The following is a 16,177-nucleotide window of genomic DNA, read 5'->3' as shown; positions in this document are numbered from 1 at the left end:
ATAAAAACTAAGAACATAATTTTCACCTTTTGTTATTGGGATGGAATTATCAAGAACTACTGCGTTTTTGAGGATGTATGAGGGGTGCTTTGAAACACACGGGCTTTGGCACAAAAAGAGCTCAGTAGGATATGTCTTTGTCTTGAGGGTACCCCAAGAGTGTAAAAGTACAGCAGAGCCAATCATCCCACAGGATTTTCACAAATAATGAAGCCAGTAGTGTCAAATGTGTGGGGAATAAAGCAAGGTGTGAAGTACACCGTACCTTGACTGTGCACTCCTAACCCAAGTTTAACTGTATTTAGCCGTAAAAAAGAATTGCATCAGACACCTCTCATCCCTAACTAGCTTTCTTCTGCATGGAATGAATGTTTCTCAGACTCTATGTTTAACTAAGAGCTGATAAATTCATTCCCCTGGAAAGGGACAGCAACTTCTGTTTTATTTCAGACTTCTGGAAGAATCCCCAAAAAACACAGGTAAAATAGATTACGTAGATATTGGAAGTATCATAGATCTAATATTTCTATGCATGAATTTGGCTTGAAAAAACCTCTGTGCAGTAAACTCTCTTTCCATTACTCACTTGCTGAGGTGTCTGTGTGTGCTAAGGGACTAGGAATGTGAAACAAATCCCTCAGAGCAGAATGGCATCACCCTGAGCCTACAAGAAAAGTCTTACTCCTCTCCCATGAAGCCCAGCAAACAAGGCTAAGTTTACCTGGTGGCTATTATGTTTTAGACCTCGTTTTCCTCCAGAGCTACTTTTCCTCTCAAAGGCGAATGTGGGGTCCTTGAAAAGGGGAAATTTTGCCAGCAGGGAACACTGAGGTCTCAGCCCTTGCATAATCCCCTATCAGCTCATTACTGTAGTACAGAAAGCTCACACCACCAATTGCCTCTTCGGTGTGTCATAAATGTTCCTCCCACTCTGATATTAAAGAGTTAGAAATAGAAACTGGAAAATAAAGGGAAAGAATGAGTTGTTCCGTTCTTTCATGTTTATAGAGACCGACTCCAAAAAAACCCTCAATCTCATGACTTTCACTCTTCTAGATTTCCACTAAAAAACAATTCTGTAATCTTTAGAGAACAGAGCCAACTTTTTAACATACAGCCACTTTTAATGCTAAAAAATTCACAAAGCATGCAAAGCCAGAATGATTTTGTTCTAGCTAGGTATTGACCATTAGTATAATCCCTTCAAAGACATCTGAGAGTCACCTCCCAGAACAGTGCCCCAGGGAAATGACAAGTGCAGTGACAGGATGCCTTTAGTTAATGTTTTGTTTTAAAAAAGAAATCTGATTCTAACCTTTTGCATCTCTCATGAATGTCCCCAGGGCAGCTAGAGATGAAAAACATAAATTGCATTTTCTAGCCATTCCAGGGATGCATTAATACTGTAATGGACGAAAATGGATTGTAATTCTGAGCTGTATTTTTAGTGTCTTCTCTTTCATCTGTCATGCTGGAATGTGAGTTTTGGCTCTAACTCATGCCTGGATAGGGAATATTGCAGCAACATAACTCTGAGTTACAACTGTGCTTGGACAGCACGTTGCTTCACTGCATTAACAAACCCGCAAACATGGTCCTTACAAAGCTGAACAGGCAAAAGGGAGATTTTTTTAGCAGAGTAGTTGAAGGAGTCTTTTTCATAAAGTAAATTTAAGGATCATTTCCGTGCTTAATCTAAAGATGTATCCATATGACCTTCAGGAACTGCTGTACCTCAGGGCACTAGCTCTGGGAAAGCTGCACAGTCCCATCGCTATGACCCACCAGAGTCCCACTGACACCAATGACCTGTCCTGCAGCCCCTGTGTTGGTAGTCCTGCTCATTTCAAAAGATATCATAGAATAGTTTGGGTTGGAAGGGACCTTTAAAGGTCAGCTAGTCCAACCCCCCTGCAATGAGCAGGGACATCTTCAACTAGATCTTACACAAAGTTAATAATCTAACTAAAATAATGGTAATTAAGATCATAAAGAGTAAGTGTCAGGGCCCTGAGTGCACTAATAAGCTTTAACCTCCCTGACCAGTCTCCCCCGGGACCTCCACACACACACACGGGGCCAGAAGCTTCATCACAGTTGAGGCTTTGGTCCCTGCCTGACCTATGCTGGAAGAGTCAGCACAGATCTCAGATCACATGATCTCCAGCTCAGCCACAACTGTGCCTGACCATGAAGCCCTGTGATCCAGACCTCAATCTGCAGACCGATTTCCCCTCTTGTCCTTGGCCTTACCTTCTCACTGTAGACCTGTGGGCTGATCAATGGATCTGACCCTGACCTACCGACTTCCTGGCTCGGCTTCAGACTTGCCTTATAATCCAGATATGGCCTTATCTGTACCCCTGGTTGGACCTGGCCACTATCCCAGAATCTGTCCTGCTTGCCTTGCTTAGATACTGTGGGACCAGGCCCCAGGTGACAAGACCCCTACCTTGCTGTGGGATCCCCCTTGCTGTCCCACTCACCTTCCCTGAGGGAGCAGCCCCGCCGTTGCTGCTTTCAGACTAGAAGATAATGGAGTGGGACTAGATAGTTCTTGACATGTGAATTATATGTAATTATTCACCGACTCCTCCAACCTCAGAAAGTGTCAGTATGCAGAGCAAAGAAAGGCATCCCTCTGGCTTCCAGTAATTCTGCAAGTGAATCCCTAACACTGCTTGAGGATTGTAGAGAAGTCACCAGTTGTCATAGAAATATGCAGACTAGTGGAAGGAACAGGGCTCTAAATGGTCCAACTTTCACACGTGACCTGGCAATCTGCTGTGTGCAACATTATTCTATCAAACAGCAGCATATGTTTATGCAAAATTTGCTCTAAAATATGGCAAAATGTAGTGAAAAGGAAGTGAAAAGTCTAAGTTAGCCTTGGCAGGAATAAGTGCTGTATAGTGATTGCGTTTAGCTCATAAGGAAGGAAAGGAAGAGGAAATAAGACAGCACATTATACTAGAGGTGAAAATTCTGTTTGGTTCAGAAGTCCAGCCCTAGACCTAGCTGCAGGAAAGGGAGTTGCCATGCAGAATCTGCAAGGAAATAAAGTATTTGATGGTTAGGAGGAGGAATGCAATGAAAACATCTGAAAGGAAGGCAAGGGAGAGGAGGATCAGTGGACAGCAGGGCAGCCTAATCTTTCAGGGAGACTAAACCAAGACAGTGTTGATGATGGAAGAAGTGAATATCAGAGTTAAAAAAAAAAAGTTCTGGGATTACTAAGGTGAAAATGAAGCTAGTCATGGTCAGGGTTGAGGATAAAAGACACAGAAAAAAGGAGACAGACACAGAGCAGGACCTGGTATAAAATGTTGACGGCTGTTGCAGAGAGAAAACCTATTGAAGAGTTCTCAAGGTCATGTACACACTACAGCGTACATAATGAGGCATCTTTGCACTCAAGTAGCAGATAAAAAAAAAAAAAAAGGCAAGTTGAGGGCATTTAGTGCAACTTTCTAGTAAGTGATAAAACGGCAACAGGTGGTGAAAAGTCCTAGCTCATATACCTGAGAACAAAGCTTCTGGAGCACAAAGACTTAAGTGAGTTGGTGATAGGAGGGAGGAATGTAAGAGTTGGGTTGTCAAGAAAGGGTAAAATCAACAAAAGTGTTGAGCATGACGTTAGTCTTATGTTCTGTCAAGACACCCAGCACCACTTCAGGAAGTCTTTCCCCACTCCTTCGCACGGACCACATGCCATGCGGTAGACATCAGAAATAGCCACTCATACGATGGTTGTGGCTCCTACCCTGTGCTGCTCAGCTGCAATAGAAATAGAAAAAAAAAAAAAAAAGGTGAAACAACTCTAATTTCACCAACACCTGTAATGAATCCTACAAAAGGATCCATGCAAATGAAGAACTGGAGAGAGAAAAGCTGCTCTTTGCCACAACCTTCTCTGTCCTGGAAGAGCCCTTCTTTCCCACAATATACCTCGTAACCCAGAAATAAGAAACTTGTTCAACATGGACTCTTGTTGGCTGACACAATAAGGAAAATACAAGCACACTTTGTTTCTAAAAGCCTTATAATGTCTATATATCACTTTGCTCTGCTTGGGCTTGAAGGCATACTTACTGAAATTAGAGTGATGCTAAGACAAAGGCTTCAGGAGAAGGTGCACTCCACTGCACCAAGGTGCTCCCCCTGGAGTCTGGAAGGCACTCAAAATGAGGCAATTACAAGGGAAATTAGCAGACTGGCAAAGGCCAATTGCACAAATCAGGCTGATAAGGAAAAAAAAAAAAAAAATTGCCCAGTGTATGAAAATTTGATGTGACATAGGGAAGTTATCTTGTACTAGTAGCTGAAATTGTCCAAGAAGGAATCAGTACATTCCCTCGGACCCAAAACCCAAAAGCCTGTGATTCTCTAGGTCTGTTTGTTTTCACGTTTAGCCAGCACCTCAACTCATAGAGATTTACGAATGTATAGGTATACTAGTGGCTAATAAACCAATACATCGAATAAAGTTTTCCTATTCTTCCTATTTTCACAGAGCAGATTCTTGCAAGTTATCATTTATAGGTTGTTGGGTTTCCCTCCTCCCTACTCTCAAATTTAGAAAATGAACAGCTGAACTGGTGGTGAATCATTTTCATGAGATGAGCTCTAATAGTCATGCAGAAAAAACAATACACAGACATTAAAAGTTTATACATTAGGCTCGCAAGTTTGAGGTGGAGGTAAAAGCAAGCCTTCACTTTATGAAGATTTGAAAATATCATGAGCTGCTTTGGGAAATTTTGGGGCAGATTGTGTGCCAGCAACTACTTCGATATGTCTGCTTTGTAAGAGCCTGTCTAAACGAGATGCTGAGAACAGACCGCATCTTGGGATAAAGCCTTTAGTGAAATGTCTGAGGTGGCCTGGAACAGGAATGGGAATCTTCATGTCCTGCTGCTGTCACATGCACCAAATTTGATGTTACAGGTAGTACAAGAACACGAAAAAAAGATGAGCGCAACATCTGTCCTACTCTTTTCACTGTCTCCCATCAAAGTAACATGGGAGACACTCTTCACGTGAAGCGCATCGTCCATTGAGATGATGTGGAAGTCTGAGCTGCAAGGTGAACATGCCATCACAGCAGGGGCTGAGGTTGCTGAAGAGGCAAAGAGAAGCCCAGAAAGAAAGAAACCAAGCTGTTTCACCTGATTTTTTTTTTTTTTTTGCCTCACTTAATCAATCACCACATATTCTTTCAAGGTACATGTCAGGTAATTACCTGAGCAATAATAAAAGAGTCACTTGAGAGATGAGGAAAATATAATTACATTCATTTTTCAGGCCGATCTCTATGACGACGAGAGAGAATGCCATTGATCAGCAGTTCGTAACCAAGGCCACATTTGACGCAGATGAGTTTTTCCTCATTCACATGAAATGCAAAATGAAAACTAAATATTCAGAAACTAAAATGGAGATACAAGAAACGAGTAATAGTGAATAAACCGTATCACCTCCTAGATCTGACTTATATAATATGCTGTTGTTGGAGGAGCAGAAGACCACAAACACCTGCAGAAATTCCCAAGCTGAGTGCACTATGCAGAAAAATCAGATGAATAGTTTTGTTTTCTGAGGTAAATGCTTAGCTGGGAACAACCACAGAAAGGGTGGCTGAGCACTGAACAAGCCTCTCCTGTCTCTAACTTCTGTGAAAACGAGCACAAGAATACAGGTCCCAATCTGCGCCCTCCAGAAGAAGCTGCATTTTATTTGTTGTACATGTTCTCTTAAAGCTGTGATGTTCCTGTTATCTGTGTATGCATAAACTCAATATAAATTGCATTCACAGTAACAAAGTTCACACAGGCTAAAAACAGACAATGTCGAAAGCACACCTAGTGCTGAGGCTTTTTTCCCTTTTTTGTCTGAAGATGAAAGTTAAAAAAGGACTGAAACATTGGCTTTCTTGGCATTACTTGTTGCCATCATTCCCTCCTGGCTTACAGAGGACTAACTCTTTTCTTAGTCTTCCTCCTATCAGTAAAGAATTCATAAAATGCCTCCTCCTTATCCTTTACATCCCTCTGCAATCCATTATTTGTTTCCACTTTCTATAGGCTTCTTTCTCAAATTTCAATCTGTTAAAAGAGATTGTGATTTAGCCACGTTGATAGCTATGCTTCCTATCCTTTTTCTACCCAAAAATGTGTGCTTGTGCCCTTTGTGGCCATTCAGGCGCAGAATTCAAAATGAACGTAAAATTAAAACGTATACCTTACAGGTCAGATACCTCTGAGATAAACAGCAACAGCTGTCCAGAATTTATTGCCGATACCACAACTCAACTGACTGATCAAATCTTGATCATAAAAAACCACTTTGAGAAAGGCCACTTTTTGCTCTAAGAAACACTTTGAGAAAGGCCACTAGCAGCCAAATATCTACCAAGAAACATGCTGTGCAGGTTCCCCATCCCACAGAAGGCCTGTCCATTCATCACTGACATTCTTTCCACCACTGCTCTTGGCCTGTCTTTGGCAGAGAGAATCCAAATTTGCACTATAAAAGCTGATGGCTGGTATGAAACCACAGTCTCCTTTCCACCTTCAGACTGTCTGTGGCATTTGGACTCAGGTGCAAACCACCAGTGAAACAGCCCGACCCACCCAGCCTCTGACAGAAATTACCTTTAACAAATTACTAAATGAAGGCCACTTAAGCTGACAATGAAATGCACTTTTTCCCCTCTCCTCAGTCCTTCTTCTGCACTTTTCAAAGAGAAAGATTCACTCTTGGCGTTGGCAGGTGGACTCTGCCTGGAGAAATTCAGCAGACTTCTGTTCTCACCGGGAGACTGCCGCTCATACAACTTGCAGCCTCATCCAGATGTGTGTCCTGACTTGTGCTGCGTCTTTGGCACTGTGTCCTGGTTTGCCACCCTGAGGCCTCCCCCCTGGGAACTTCCCGTCACAAGCAATAAAACTCCTGACGCATCTTGGGAACGCATGATGCTCCTTGCCCCAGCTTTGGTCCATAAAGAGTTTATTGCTCATTTTGCTTATCTATATAGCCTAGCGATGAGAACTGTGCAAAATGTTTGCCTTAAATCCATGCAAAACCTGTCTTTGAGTGCAGACACCGGGCAAATACTACAAAAACGACTGAAAGATTATCCTTCAGCTCTGTATATTCCTGGTTTACATTTCTAGAATTGAAGTTTCCTGGACAAATGTCAGGACACTTGTCAAGGAAAGTAATTTGGGAGTTTTGCTGGTACATTTATCAGAAACCGAACTTCATATTTGCAAGGGAATGCTTTTGCTTTCTGCAATCATAGAAGTGACACAGTGCAATTATACGATCTCTCTGAATTATCTGATCAAGTGCAACGCGGGTACAGCTTGAATAGCAAACACCAATTTTGCTTGCCAAAATGAGGTATTTTCAAAGAACTAAGATATTTGGAGAAATCACACTGCTTATGCACGTGGTCTCCACATGCAGAAAAGAAGCTGAATTCATTAGCTGTACAGTTTAGCACGGCTCTACTAGGCAAAGAGCTGGGTGACTTCGTGGTCGAGTCCAATGGCAATTCATGTTGATGAAGGTTCAGCAAACACTGGGCAAAGTTGTCAATGAGACAGGAAATCTCTTACTTTTCTTCTTCACAAGCAGTCTTCCTCAGTATATAGGGAGAACTAAGATCTTTAGGTGATTTCTTCCTAATAAGGATGATTTTATGTAAGTGACCTGAGAACAGTTTTACAGGGGAACTTGATGGGGATTTGCAAATAAAGGGGTCCCATTTCATGGACAGGCACATTCAAGAGACTGAACCTTGCTGAGACTTTTCCCTGGAAGAAGATGAGTGTTGTCACACTTGAGTAGTCTTAAAGACCTGACAAGTCTAATTCCAGGAGCTTTGAAATATTGCATTCAGCCCAAGTAAAGGCACCTACTGTACCCTTCATAAGAAAAATGTTATTCCCTGCTGCCTCTGCACATCAGCCCAGAATGACAAAATATTTCTAGGGCTCTGCACAAGTGCCCTTTCAGGTACGTGCTCACAACGCTTGCTTAGTGGCAACTGTGACAAATAAGACAAATCTAAAATCTTATAAAGTGCCAAACCGTAGCCTCAGAACAGAAGCTTCTGGAGACTTTAGTGAAGCTCCACAAATGCAATTTAACTTGTCTTGTAATAAGCTCTTCTATCTCTCAGCTCTTACAGTTAAGACAGAAATTTAATGAATACAGTTTTAACTTTATAAACTCAAGAAGGGCAATGTAAAAGTGGGGAAAGGAGTTCCAGCCTTTCACAAGGCAGGGCAAGACAGATTGCAGAAGCAAACCTCCCAGCTGGGAATTGCAAATCAACACGGATGAATAAATAGGTTGAAGTGTGCATACATCAGGATAGCAAGCGAGTTATTTGCATCTGATGAGTCCAGGAAGTAGCTATAAAGAAAGGATGGACAGGCAGATCTCAGGCTGCTCCCAACTCAGCTAGTCAATCTACACCGTATGCAGATTACCTAAATTGCTCCTGGTACATCTGCATCACTTGGTCGGCGCGGTCTCCATTAGAGATTCAGGTGTTAGCTCTGAGCAGCCTTGTAAGCCAATACAGCACATGATGAAATAGTAGCTTAGGTCTTGGAAGCAGTACAGATCTCTCGTGTAGCCTACACTCATTTATTTTCTTGTCTCTACCTCCCTGCAGCAGCTTTCTTCCTTAATATCTTCAAAGCAATAAGTTCTCCCTCCTCAAAACAACACAAAAAGTCCCCATGAAACATCTGCAGATAACAGATAAATGTACTTTAAAGGCTGATGAAGAAATATAGCTCTGTTAAGGCAATGGGAGAGCCCCTGGACTTTTGTTGCAAAATTGGAACTTTTACTAAGCTTTTGTATGTATACAGTCATTGTACACTCTTAAAGAGTTTGAAGCAGATGGTTTTATAAAACTACTCAGGATTTTGGTTATATAAATATACTACTAGTTATTTATATTTGCTCTGGTCCATTTCTATAGGCATAATGGAAGGTATGGTAATGTATTTACTGTCAGACATCTTGTAAACAACTGTTTAAATTATTTTACTTAGCCTATCTCTGCATTCAATTCATAAACATTTGAAATCATACTAAAGGAAAAAAAATATAATGGACGGAAGCCACGCTGCTGAAAACAGAAAGTGGTGGCAGAACTAAGCTCCCCAAAGCAACCGAATGCCCCACACTGAAGACCTATGCGTGTTGCAGGGTGAGTAACGTGGCAAAGGCTACCTGCAAACTGAAAATTATTATCAAATCCCACCCACATTTGCACCACAAAGCCTGACAGGGAAAACAGAGTTCTGACTGAGTATTTCTAGCAGGCTAAACCAAACGCACCTCTCACGAATCACAAATGCAGAAAGAAATGTTCCACTTGAGACGAGTCGTAGGAACCTTCACTTTTGCTAATCCCCTGCGATTTAAATTGTGCAGGCTGATTTATTCCACTAGAGACTTACATTTAATGCCTTAATTAATTAGAAAAATTAATACATTAAAAATGTAAGCACTTAACAGTCTCACAAGAGTCTGCCACACCTTCACTTCACCACCGGGGAACTGGACAAGTTCCCAAATCACTGTTTGTTTCTGGGCGCAGCACTGGCTTTTCACTTATGCTGAATGGGAAATCCCTGATAGCGAGATGATGCCCTTTGTTTTGCTCTTGTTCACTAGTTTGCTCTTGAGGCAAAAGGTACTGCGATTCCTTACAGTCGCTTGGCGTCACGCACACAGGCGATGCAATGCAACAGCAGTCAGTCACGTCTCCACCTACAGCGTGGCTATGCTCGGTCTTGAATTTCTGAAAAGTTGGGGCAGGCAAAAGAGGTGTACAAGATTGCATTGCAGAAACCAAAGGGGAAACCTAGATCTTACAAAATTTCACAGAAAGGAACAAAAAATGCAGAAGCTTAAAAAAATAATTTTAAAAAATGTCACATTTTCACATCTGTGATTTTGCACCATTGAAGAAAATGGTGCAGGGTGATGTTTCTGATACACATTTCTTCCACAGGCAGAGGAATTTGGTGTGTTTTTTTTGATCCTCTCAGATATTTTGTTACTTTCAGCTGCTCACACTGCCCAGCACAAGCAGTTCCTTTTTCTCCAAAGGAGCAGGCTCTGACAAGGAGTCAACTAAACTCAGACTTTCAGTTGGAAAGTGAAATAAGTATTACTGACCCAATTAGTTTGTGCATCTGGTCTTGGTGTTTTGTTGTTGTTAGGTGAGGTTTTGTTGTTTTGGTTTGGGTTTTTTTCTGTTACTTAGGGATTGCCCACTAGTTAACTCTGTGCAGTCTCTTTCTCCCATCATTTCTACAGCAAATTCTCACCCTGTCCTTCTGTCATCCTCCCTTGTCACTGGAATACGATTTGATTTCCAGGTTCCCCCTCTCCCCTCTCGCCCTTCTTCTACTCTACATTAAATCAGATCAGAATAAAGGCAGCCTGTTTGTTGACCCAAATTACAATGCAAAACCTGTAGGGGATAGACTGAAAGAGGATGTGTCTGTCCTGACCCAGAGATACCACCTTGCAGGGAAAAGTATGCAATAAAGGATCTGTAGCAGCCAGTTCAGGTTTCCCTTTCCCCAGTTTTAAGAACAGGGATGCCATTAATACCTCTGCTCAGGTGTTCGCCATGGAGTTGTGGTAAATCAGAGCCAGATTCAAATCCATTTCTGCCTCACCCTGGGATTTCTTTTTTGCACACCGGCACACGTACCCAATAAGTGACATGTGCAAGAGGTGAGACCTCGAGGTCTACAGCAGCGGGTGTCACGTTCAGAGGAGGGACAGAGATGCCCCTGCTCCATAAAAAACAGCGTACGACTTGCTACCACTCAGCAGAGGCAGAATTTAAATTTAATTCCATTAAAAGCAGGGAGAAGAAGCCTTGCGCTGGCAGGGGCTCCTTCGCCGGCTGGCAGCAGACCCGAGCGAGCTTACCTCAGACCACCGTTGGGCTCTTCATCGGAGGAGAAGGTGCCGTTGCAGACGTTGCCGAAGGAGTGGCTGGGCTTCAGTTTGGCTTCCTCGCCGTCTGACGCGGGCTCTCTTTTCTTCCTCTTGCCGAAGAGCTTCTTGAAAGGCTGGAATTTGCCTGCTTTTTTCTTGTCTGCAGGTCACAAGAGAAAGAGGCGGAGGGGCTGAGGGACGCGGTGGCTCGGCAGGGCTGGCGAGCAGGCACCGCGGCACCAGGTTCAAAGGAAGAATGAGGTCAAAGAGCAAGTCACCAGCCCGGAGCAGCCTGGCGCTTGCAATGTAAATGCAGGGCTGCAACGCGCTGTTGACGCGTCACGTTGAGAAAGCAAACATAAGAGCATTAAAACGTCTGCTCTTGGGCTTAAGGATCTGCTTGGAGGTGTCAGCGCAGCCCAAGATTCGGATGAAAAGAAAGGATAATTTTGTAGAGCCAGAATTTACTTATTATTTGTTATCTGAGGCTCATTTTTAGGCTTTACACCACACTTGATTTGACCTTTTCACCAAAAGACAAGCACCGCTTTGATCACCCCACTTAGGCAGGTGTTGGATCCTCTGCCTTGAATTAAAGGCAATTGACAAATAACCTGCTCTATTTTACTTAACATAGCCTCGTAACTAGACAAGTCAATTTGCAAATGAGCAAAGAGAACAGGATAAAGTTCTGTTGGTTTGCTGGTGGGTTACTTCAATAAACATCCAGCTTTATAGCAACAAAGTCAATATACTTTTCCGACTTTTTATTTTCTCCAGGTAACTCAGTACAGAATTTGACCAAGCATTTCTTCCTTGGGACACTTAAATTTTAAAAGCTGCACCAAAAAAAGCACGGCAAAAAGACAAAACAGACAAGAAGGCAGGAACAAGAAATGAAAAAGTTAACCAGAAATAAAAAATAGCTTTTTTTTTCCCCACCAAAGACTGAGGAAAATAAATGCATCTTCAAACTGCTTTCCCCACATCTATTAAAAAGAAGTACCAGGAGTTTCTTGTTAATTTTTGTCAAGAAGAGGGTAATTTCTCTGGGTTGGGATGCACCAAAGAATTTCTAAAACATCATAACCAGCAAAGAGCTTAATTTCTTTTCTGTCTCTATTTAATTTTGCACTGAATATACTTAAAAAAAAGCTAGTTAAAAAAAAATACCACAAAAAAAAGAGAAAAAAACCAACAAACTTTTAGCCTCCTATTATAATCCAGTTTGAGAAGCATCATGTTGCACTGGTGACAAATATTTTCATAAGCTATTTAAATCCCTATATGCACTTTTCTGCCAGGCCGTGTGCGCACACGCTGCCTCAGCTCGCTCTACTCTTCCCTACGAGCTGCTGCTCTGCAGAAAGCAGTGGTTTGGTTGCAAAGTACATGGAAGGTCCCTGTAGGAGGATTTGACCACGAAACATGAAAAATCTTCTGTAGTGAAATATGCCGCATCAGGGGTTACACTCCACTCTGCTACACCTGTGTATGGCAAAGCCCCTTTGTAGTTGCTGGAGGCATAACTACAGGGTATTCAGAGAGAGAAAATGTGCCCAAACACAGTGCAACCTGCCTACTTCCAGTGACAACTGGTTTCCAAATCGGCACGGTGACAGTGAGCATGCGCTGAACCCAGGGATGGGATCAAACTTACACAAAGAGTAAGAAAGCTGCTCCTTGTGAATCTGATTATATCTGTGCGCGATTATGGATGAAGCAGGAAATCTGGATTGAAATTATAAAGTCAAAGATGCAATAGAGAAATAGTAATTCTGCATTTCCTTTACAGATCCCTAAGAAGTTTACAGAGGTGCCTGTCTTCTCATTGGGCAATGAAGATACACAGCATTTGTGCAACTTCATTAAGCCAACAAGGCGTCCCAGCGGCAGCATAAAGATAAGAGGTTGGATTATGAACCTCAAATTCAGGCCCAGCATTAAATTTTTTTGATCCAGAATAGCTGACCCACAGTGAGCAGATGAGGAAAACAACAACCACTGAAGCAACAATTTTACCAGCATAGAAGAAAAAGGGGTACAGAATTTTACTCTCCCTGTCCCATAGCTCTGCTTTCCATCAGCTGACCAACTCACGTCTCCAGCCAGACCAATTACTTGCTGCTCCATTCTGACTTTAGAGAAATATGTTCTTATATGAAACCCCTAACAGACAGGCAGGCAGTCATGCAGAGAAAGAGAGAAATTATTGCTCTAGGCCACAGCTGCCCCAACCCTTCACGCACTTCAGAGACTGCCTGCACAAACTCATAAATCAAATGGCAGAGTGTACAGGAGAGAAAGCATCAGTACCAGACAAATGACTGGGTGAAAGAGCTGTTTTTCCACAGTTCCCACCTTCTCAGCCTTTTTTGAAAGGGAAGGCTGTGCGATGCTATTTCTGCACAGAACAATTCAACCACAGCATTTTTAGAACAGGTTCTCACTGTGTCATTCATCCACATTGCCCTTGTCCCCTCCTCCTTTGGAGGTCTTCAGATGTAACTGTGAATTACCTCATCAACTCCAAATCTACTGTACTGATTCACCAACTATGAATCTAGGTGTTGAACCAGTAAGACAGGTCAACACAGCTTTCATTGCATCAAAAATGGATGAAAGCCAACATGGTTATCTCCAGCCAAGATCTGCTTTCCTCCATGTGATTTAACATGCCCCTGAGCTGTTTCCCCGCTCCATACCCCATCATCGCACAGTTGTCGCATTACTAAGAGTGAACTCTTTAAACTAGTCTTCGTGACTCATTGCAAAGCCCATGAGCACCCTTCCCTGTGCAGGCTGCACGCACTATCCCCGTCCTGCCTGCGCAGAGATAAGGAGCAGCCAGCCCTTCCAGGTTCCTAAGGAGGCAATGCCCGACCGCTACGGCAAAGCCTATTCATGCAAACTTTTCACAAGACCTTGCGGAGGAAGATGTGGGAGGATATCACCTACAGAGTAAAATGCTTCCTATAACCGGCTTCCTAAAACAAGTACTAAAAGCAATCCAAAACACCGGCACTGCAACAGACAATGCCCTGCGCAAAAGCCTTGTGAGTCTCTAGTGCTGGAGCTCAAACATGAGTCATCCCTCCGGTCTGTACTGCAGAAAGAAAAAAATGGGATAGGAAAGTCTGAAGGTTGGGACATCCAATGGTGTTGATTCCTGTCAAGGGCAATTGCTGAGGTAGCCAGGAAAAAAGTGTGCTTACACGGTCCGTTTGCTTCTCTCCTTAATCACTCAAATGGGAAACCTAGACACCCAGCCCCAGGAGAACACGGGAAATCAGCAATTAAACCTTTTTCCTGTCTGTTTTACATGCCTCTCTTGTTCAAATCACTGTAAACAGTTAACAGTAAATCAGTTTTGAATCACAGGAAAACATGAGGTGTGAAGGCGACAGATAAACAAGGTTTGATACGCTAGCTAAAATAACACGGCACATATGGTAAATGCTCCCTTCTCAGCTTATTCCAGAAGAGTAGCAGAGCAGATTAGAATAATCTTTAACCTGTCATATAATTTGTCAGCTGCATAAAGACACACAGTGCCAAACGCAGAGCCGGTTTAAGCGGTGAGCATCGGCATCATGAAGGCAGCACGTGGTCCCTCCACCCCCAATGACAGAGGGGAGAGCGATAGGAGCAGATACTCCTCTCGTGCTCTCTCTTTCACTCTTAGGCGTCCTCCAAGAAAGATGAAGGCTGGTGTGATGGGCTTTATTGCTGGTAAATCAGGCACAGCCTTTGGACTCCAGCTGGCAAAGCCTTAGCAACGCACCAGCTGACAAATCCCTATAAGGTAGCGTGTAGTTAAACTGCTCAAATGTCACCCAAATCCAATGGGATTCCCAGGCTGTGATGCCTTTCAAAAACTGCACAGAGCTGTCAAGGCAAGCGCAGGTCAAATATCACAAACAACAGGCACAATGCAGGGGTGAGGCAGAGGAGACAGGAGATGTCGACGCCACTGGAAACACCTGAAGAATAATTTTCAAGCAAAGCAAGCTTCACATGAGAAGCAGAAAGTCTCAAATAATCACGGAAGAGAGACCTAGATGGCGTAACATGGTGTTGGTTCCTTGCAGCTTTTCCTCCTTGCTGCGGTGCTGGGGGCACTCACAATAGCATGGGTGAGAAAACCTGCGGGGAGAGACCTTTCCGAGCAGAGCTGGCCAAGCACATGCACTGGGTGGTGGGCAGAAAGATGATCGTTGAGGGGAAAACCAAATAAAAGCAGGATTTATAGTGACTTTTTAAAGTTGAAGTTATTACGGCCAAGATTTTTCAAACCTCAGTTTTGCAATGGGGTTTGCAGGGACTTCACAGACACTTGTTCATTATGTGAAATGCAGCACCTGTCTGTAATACTTAATTGTGGTATGAGATATTGTACAGGAGCTGTCTCCAAAGTAACGTGTTCCTAGTCAGTAAATTTAATGGCTATAAAATACAGTGCAATAGGCTAGATTAACGAGGATATAAATTATTAAACGGAATAGGAATTTCTATGAAGAATTTAGAGAATGGGAATCCACATGCATTCAGCATTAAGAATTTCATGGCAGGGAGAGAGCAGGTGGGTTACTGGGCTGTGGGCACAATACAGCAGCTGAGGCCAAGCAGGGAACTGGAAAAATCCTGTTAAGAGGGTAAGTTGCCTGACATCTCAAAACTCATCTCTACAGCAGAAAAAGGCTGCTATGATCTACATTGCCAGTATCAGTATTTAAAAAAAACCGCCTTGCTTTAAGCTAATGGTATGCTTATTCACACTATTTTTAAAATAACTCAGGGTATCCACTACCATAAGCGCTGCCCTGTTGAGCCCCGGGTTGGCTGTGCGTCTGCACAAACTTCTTTGCTCTTCAGATTCCCACGGAAAAAGCCACCCTGTCTCCCCCCCAGCCCAGTCTGTTCTCACAGGGCACAGAGTTTCCCCGTGCAAACCAGGATCGGCACTTGCCTCCGGCTTTTCCACCCACTCCACATCTTGGTACATACACTTCTGTGAGCCCCCAGAGCTGCTCGTTATTGCCGATACATTTGCGTTCAGAGCCGGGAGCAGCACTCCCCAGAGAGGTGTCTCCACTCCTCCAGGGAAGGGAAACAAATTGTTTGGGAGCAAGGAGAAGGAGGGTAGCCTCTGCTCTGCTTAACCACTTTCCCATATTTTAAAATAAGT

The 16,177-nt window shown here is 43.1% G+C and overlaps 1 protein-coding gene across 1 annotated transcript in view; it reads right to left on the bottom strand.

Annotated features, from left to right (window-relative positions):
* KIAA1211 (KIAA1211 ortholog) overlaps positions 1-11,187 on the bottom strand; it is a 41,642-nt gene extending 30,455 nt beyond the window's left edge. The window contains exon 1 of the mRNA XM_009885035.1: positions 10,981-11,187. The gene's annotated coding sequence lies outside the window, so the exon portion shown is untranslated. The remainder of the gene's footprint in view (positions 1-10,980) is intronic.
* Positions 11,188-16,177: the final 4,990 nt, after the last annotated feature.

This window comes from Charadrius vociferus, unplaced genomic scaffold, assembly GCF_000708025.1.
Source record: "Charadrius vociferus isolate BGI_N301 unplaced genomic scaffold, ASM70802v2 scaffold134, whole genome shotgun sequence".
Taxonomy (NCBI): domain Eukaryota; kingdom Metazoa; phylum Chordata; class Aves; order Charadriiformes; family Charadriidae; genus Charadrius; species Charadrius vociferus.
This window is presented reverse-complemented; position numbering and strand designations above follow the sequence as displayed.